Consider the following 7,368-nt stretch of genomic DNA (forward strand, 5'->3'; position numbering starts at 1 on the left):
CCCCCCCCCAATTTATATATTGTAAGTTCGTAGAAGTAATTTATGAAACAAGGTATTATTTAGAGGAAAGTATTTACAGGTTTCTACACTGCTGTTTTGTAGGGACTGGTGGTGTGTGTTCGTTTCATGAGCAGAACTCCAGCTCTGCTAACAGCCTCTATATTAGTACAGAAGCATCACGGCAGTAGTGCAACAGAACACATAACATGATGGATTGGCAGTCCTCGGGGTTAACAGCATTGCCCATATTCAGCTTAGAGTTGAATAAAGAGTTGGTAAAGCCTGCTAATGTAAGCAAGTCCAACAGATTTACCTCCTTTCATCCTTTCTGAACATCAAAAGCAGTAACTTCTCGGCTATAATTGTCATTCTGTATTTAGAAATGTTTGACCCCAAAAGACAGCCACTAGTTATGTCCTTCCATTCATCAGTTACAGCGACAGAAAACTGTATCACGCTGTTAGGCTGTGCAATCATCTCTTACGATAACTGTACTCCATACAGGATCATATCTCCTTCTTCTGTGTACTGCCATTAAAAATTGCCATTACCCCATTTATACTGCTTGTGTTCTCCCTTTCTTCATGTCCCTAAGCTGAAAGTTTTGTTCAAGTGAGACTCTCCTACAACAGAAATGTTCTCTGCTTATGCACAGTGTCACTAGGCAAATATATGCATTCAGCAAATTCTACAGCAACTAGCTAAACCCAGGACTAATGCATATGTCACCCCTTAACTCAGACACACTGTCTGTGTCTGCTCTGAATTACAGCAATTTAACCAACAGAGGAATTTGCCTTGGTACTTCTGATGTGTTTCGTAGACATCATTAGTGCCACATCATTTAACAGCTCTTGAGTTAGCACAAACCTGTTCATTTTTGCTTGACAGTTTAATGTAATATAAAGCAAGAAGCATCACCAAACAGCGAAGAGTCTTCTACTTTACTAACAGTAACAACCGTTACTTATGAAGTATGACACAAGAGAGGAACAAAACACACTATGCCTGGGAACTGTAACAAGGTTCGAGAAGAATCTGGAGGCAAAGAAAAAATTGAGAAGAGCAATATTTCTGCCTGCGTTGCCTTAACCACCACCTCTGTCAACGCAGTGAGAGTGCACCACGCAGTGAAATACAACATCAAGCCCTTGATGCAGCCTAGCAGGAGCCTGCAATGCCCAACACCTGCCTGTTTTAAGGGGAAAAGCAATGAGTAAAATACACAGTCTGCAGCTATATAAACGATATGCGAGTCAGAGGTCCACACAGAGACAGTATGTGTGAGCATGAACCAACTTTATTTTCAAAATTGTTTTCAGGGGGCCTGTGTTGCTCCAGCAAGGTCCTCCCATCTTAGGAGCTGAATCATGGTTGCTCTTCACACACTTCCCATCCAGCTCATACATTCAAGCAGACACACCACAGAGCTGAACTTCTAGGTGTTGGTAAATTTTCTGAAAACAAAATAAGCTCAAAGAGATTTGGGTGAACTACAAACGAAGCGACCACACTTCATGGTATCTAGACCTGTTTCCTCTGCACCTCTACCAGTGCGGGCCAGCTTGAAAAAGTTAGACCCATTGAGGTATTTTTTAACTGGAATTTAGTGTTGCTGAGACACCATTTTCAGTGATGCATTAGAACATCCATGCTGCAGATTAAGAGAAGGCAGCAGGTATAGAAATATCTGAATTACCATTTGTTGATTGAGCTTGGTCTGGCAACACGTATTAGCTCAGATATGAAGTAATTTGAGCATAATTTATTACAAATTCCAGGCTAATTTGGACAGATAAGCTGCTTCAGTGCCATGAGGAGCCATAACTAGCAGGCCTTGTTTGAATCTACCCTAGCAGATCTGAGTTTCTGGCCACCTACTGGTAGCAAATCCAGCTCCTATGCCACAAAGATCATCACTTTTTGCTTAGCATGGACTTGGCTAGTGCTGAGCTGGTTCTGTCAGAGCCTGTTACCCACGAACCAGGTTCTCGGACACCACAAAGCAGCAGACTGCGCCCAGTACCAGCACGGAGGTAGCAGACCCCCAGAACTCAAGTCCTGAAAGCAGGGGACGCTAAGTAGCTCTGCAGGAGCAAGGACAGCCAGCGGACTTGGAGCCTTAAAACCCTGCCAAGGTTTCACATGGCGCAGCCGAGATCTCTGCACCATTTCTCTCTATGTTCTCTTAACACTAACATCACCCATGCAGTAAGCTGTAATTACTCTGCTGTATGGGCCCCAAAACAGCTCTATGGGGAAAAGACAAATCCCCATCCCCTTCCCAAGGAACAAATAGTTAGTCTATTCCTGACATACGCTTTGTAATTTCTCACCATAAAAGACAGATTGGAGAGGAAAGGATGCCCTGGGTTAGGTATCATTTGTGTCTACTACAATCCTTAACAATTTCTAACAGTGATAGTGTCTGTCACAGCTTTTTGATTTTAAATCGTGTATCTATTTAGAGGAGAACTTCGACTAAAATCTATCCTATTTATGGGTTCCACTGCTTGTATTAATTATTTTATCCCAATTTACTACAAAAAGGTAAGTAGGAACTTCAGATCAACCTGGAAGTTGCACACACAGTACCTTGCACTTGCCTAGGCTTCAGATTGCTTAGGGGTTTATTATTGTAAGGCTTTATTGGCTTTGAAGCGCAAACATAACTGTGGGCAAGGGGAAGTAATACATATTTCAATATCATTTCTGCTGAAAGAAGTGTTGAAGTAACTGGGTGAATTTAGTATCTGTAGACTGACAACACCAGAGATAAGAACACACAAAACACCATACTCTGAAGGGAAGTTAAATATCCTACTGGGTTTTCTTTTTTCGTTGTTTGTCTACTCTTCTTAATAAAACTCATACTTCAAAGCCACATTTTTCACTGTTGGTGCCTACAGTAAGGCTTTATATCTGTATTTGAGGTGTGCAAAAATGATCAGGAACAATGGCGTTATTCTCATTTGGTGCCCTGCCACTGGTTTGCTGCTATTCAGCTCTGAAGCTCCAGTCCTATGCACCTCTGGGGCGAGTTCCTTGTGGTTTAAGCAAATGTGTTTGTCCTGGTTTGAGCTAAAACTTCCTTGTTTTGGGAAATGGACAAATAGAATTATTCCATGCAGTACAATAATTCCGCATTTAATTGGTTAAGGGGGTCAGGTGAACGTAACGTTACCTCGGGAGCCTTTAAAGGCAGCAGGCAGGGGGTGGATCTCTCTCTCGGGCTGCCGGACAGCGGCACGAGGGAGAGCTCCTGCCGCCGACCTGCTGGCAGATGTCCAGGCCCGGCATCTGAGGGCCTGCGGATCGCAGGCTGTGAGCTGTTCCTGCCGGGAGTCTCGTCTGCAATCGGGTGAGATATCCGGACTCCCGGCTGTTCCGTACAGGGAGGTTTTTTTCCCTGCAGTTTTCTTTCCTTGCCACGTGGGGTTTCTTCCCCTCCCTTCTCCGTCTCGCTGCGAGAATTCTGCTCCCTGCCCGAAAGCAGCTGCAGAGTCTTCACTCCCACCTCGCTGCTGGGTGACTGCCAAAGGCACTGACCTTGAACAGAACTGCCAAGAACTGTGGTTATCTAAGTCCTCTCTTCTTCGTTTTTTTCCCCCTTTCTCGGTTTGTGCATATGTATAGCAGTGTATAGTTGTGCGCTTTTATTTTTTATTAAAAGTTTGTTTCGGTTTCCTAAACGCAGACCGAGGTGTGAATTTCTTCTTTCCCCTTAAACCCCTTCTGTCTCTAATGAGACAAAGGGGATCGTTAAGGAATTCGAGGAGTTATTACCGGGTCCCTCGACCCTTAACAGTGTTGTATTTCCTTTTCAAACAGGAAGGGATCACGCACAAACAGCACACCAGCTCCGCAAGTGGGAACTCAATATGCCACGATGCCTATTGCTACTGTGTGAATACATCTCTAAGCACCAAAGAGCTCCACTGTCCAAAACCAGAGAAGTTCTAGGGAATTTTTGAAAGCACTCAGATGTATGGTTCAAGGGCTTACTTCATTGTGGGAGCTCTGGAAGATGGTAACAATTATGGTAACTTACAGAAACACAGACGAGTGCACATGCACGTGCTAACATGTACTGAACACATTCTTATTACTTTGATGCTGTTGCCTGTGTTTTTCCTGTTTTCCATTTTCATAGTTTGGTATCATCCACTTCTTGCCTCTGTTCCCATGTCAACTCGCATCACCTTCCTCTTTTTCTCTATACTCTTTCTGCAGAATGCACATTTTATTCCATTCTCTTCCTCCCTAAGGCAGTTCACTTCCCCTCAATTCATACTGAGGGTTATGGTACTCTCTTGCTTTCTGCAAGCAGGTAGCTGGAATTGTCTTACCCTGAGCTGAGGAGACAAACTATGCAGACGAGAACACAACCTGGCTGTGTACAAACTCTGCTGAGGAGTCACTGGCAGTAACGTGCAATTCAGACAAAATTAATCTGCAGGAATGACTCACTGAGGTCCATGCTTCCATCCCAGTCTCCAGGCCAGAGAGAACTAGTTTAAAAATGCAGTAAATAAAAAGGCACAGCTGGAATCATTCTCAAGTGTCAATAGAAGCAAACAGAGAATATTTCTGAAAACCTGAAAAAATATTTTCCTCAATTTCTAACTTCCAGTCCATCAATGTCTCCCAAGAGCTAGGGCCAGCGGGATTCTCTAATGTCACTGGTTTTTGTTTAGCTGCAGCTTTTGACTAACTTGCTTATCCTATATGTCTGTAAAGGTAACAAAGCATATTAATGATGGCCTAAGAAATATGCATTGAAGATAGCTCTGTCTTTTTTAAAAAAGTAAACAGAATAGGAAAATAGCAGTCTAACACAGTGGTCAATCAGAAGCAGCACCCTGGAATCCTTCACAATTGATAAAAAGGGTTCAAAATAAAATGTAAACATAGAACAGCCAGGAACATATGGTCTGCCAGGTTTAAGTGATCTGTATCACTCTAATGTTAGCTCAAAACCGTGAGAAAGTGTCAAAACAGAACAACACTGAAAAATTTCTAAAGCCAGTTTATGTCATTATTTTATTATTTTCAACCAGATTTTACACAAAGTGCAAATTAAACCAGATTATTCTACTCAATGCCTGTAAGACATGAAATATTTCACTTTGTCTTCAGTGTTTAACTAACACTTCTATCCTTACGTATTAAAATACTGGCCTTAAACTCCAGAGATAGTGAGATCCGTGGGGCTGCTCCTGCTGTCATGAAAAAAATAGTCAGTATCCCCAGTTCAAATTAAGGTAAATATCTTCCTTACTGTTTTACAAATGGTCAGCGCCAGGGTTCATCTGTCTCCAGTTACGCAATTTCACGTAAGGACGCAGGACAAAAATATTCTTTCACTCTTCAACCTTCTTGCAGACTTTGTGAAAAAAGTCAGCCTTAAAACACTATGAGACCAAATCACTCCTTCCACAACTAATTTGCCAGCTGCAGGCCTCAAGGTAGAAAGTCTTCACCAAATTCCATTCAAGCCTTTCTCCAAATCAGAAGTCCCTCTTTACATGGAATACAAACAAAATACCACCTCACCTTTCCTGACGAGATTCTTACCTCCTTCTGGTCTTGTTCCTGAAATACCATCTTTATCAAGGTTAGGTATTTCTACTATTTCTACTTTCTCATTATAGAACTTCTGTAACATCCCTCCTGTCCGTGGAAATCCACAGCTTGTTACTATGGGTCCATGAAGTCTCCATACCATAACACTGATCAGTTCTCTGTTCTAACCCACAAACAATCCTGTTTCTTCTCCACACCAAGTGACCTTAAGATCCACCGAGTTTCAGCATTTCACTCTCCTTAGAGGGATGGGCTGTAGAAGTGTTCATTTACTCTGCAGTAAGAGACACTCCAATCTTGGGGGATCTTACAGTGTGTATAAATACCTCATGGAAGGGAATGAAGAATGGTGACAGATTCTTCTCAGCAGTGCTGACTGACAGGACAGGAGGCAGTGGGCACAAACTGAAACACATGACATTCCATCTGAACACAAGAAAACATTTTCACTGTGACGCTGGTTAAACAAGTTGCTCAGAGAGGCTGTGGGGTCTCCATCTGTGGAGACACTCAAAACCTAAGTGGGCATGGTTCTGGGCAACCTGCTGTAGCTGACCCTGCTTGAGCAGGGACATGGACTAGATCTCAAAAGGTCCCTTCCAACCAAAACCATTCTGTGAAATCTCATTTCCAGCCACATAAGCTTGTTCAAATTCTCTCTCCCTCTCAGCAACTGGACCATCCAGGTTTCCATTTCACCCGCTCCAAGGAACACGTGACACAAGGGCTGACTTGGAACATCTGTTGCAAGGCTGATCACCATTTCCTGGCACTGAAGCTTCATCCCCCTCTGCATGGCTACACTGCCCCCAGCTCAGTTCCCACCTCAGTGACCATTTTCGCCAGTTCACAACACTTTCAAACCATTAAGAAAGTTTTATAAGAATCAGTCTTAATACAGAAACTTGCGGCATCTTGCTGTAATCCTTTCGCTGGGTTCAAAATTGCATATTCACCTTCTTGCTTTCTACCTCGAGGCCACACAACCACGCAGCCTCCTTTAGCAGCCTCTGTGCCGCAGTTTTCTGAAAGTCTAGCTCCTCTCATTCAGCCATGCTTTTGACATTGTGCTTGCAGAGCCTCAAGAAAGAGGCACAAATACAAATCTTGATTTCTGCACAGGTATTCAAGGTGGAGAAGGGAAAGGAACTGCTGCAGAGCAGAGCAATTCTGCTTGTAGGGCTCTGGGCCTCATTTAAAAAGTGAGACAATGTATCAAAATGCTTCAACAAATGAGGATGGCTAGCAGCGAAAAGTCAGGAGAGGACACTTGGGATCCAGGGACTACTACATGCTGCATTACAGTATCATTGACTAAAGTGCATCAACATCCTTGAAGGCAGGTAAGAGTATAGGACTTCCACTGCTTCCTACGCTTAAAGCTGCTGGATTTGTCAATCTCCTGCCTGTTTTATCCCCAACCGGACTGCTCGGTGGCCTGCATACAAGGATTTATGTTTTTAAAAATTGAAAAACACAAGTGCTGGTGAACAAGCAGGCACTTGCTTCCCATGTAGTAAAACAAAAAGCAGCTTCTGGTAGCACAGAAATGGGTAAACATGGGGTAGAGCACCTCAGCAGCTGAACGAGACAAAAAAATATTGCTGCATGTACAGTTTACGCCAGTGTGCTTCTTGCACTACTGCCTGATGTTTAAAGGCGGCGTGGGTGAACCACCAGAGTGAAGGTGATGGGTTTAGGTCTCTAACGTTTCCCTTGCAAGCTCAGTGAGTGAGTCAGGAGGCACAAGCTGTATGCATGTACAAATTCCCACATTCCTGC

This window comes from Buceros rhinoceros, unplaced genomic scaffold (genome assembly GCF_000710305.1).
Source record: "Buceros rhinoceros silvestris isolate BGI_N320 unplaced genomic scaffold, ASM71030v1 scaffold5304, whole genome shotgun sequence".
Lineage (NCBI taxonomy): Eukaryota > Metazoa > Chordata > Aves > Bucerotiformes > Bucerotidae > Buceros > Buceros rhinoceros.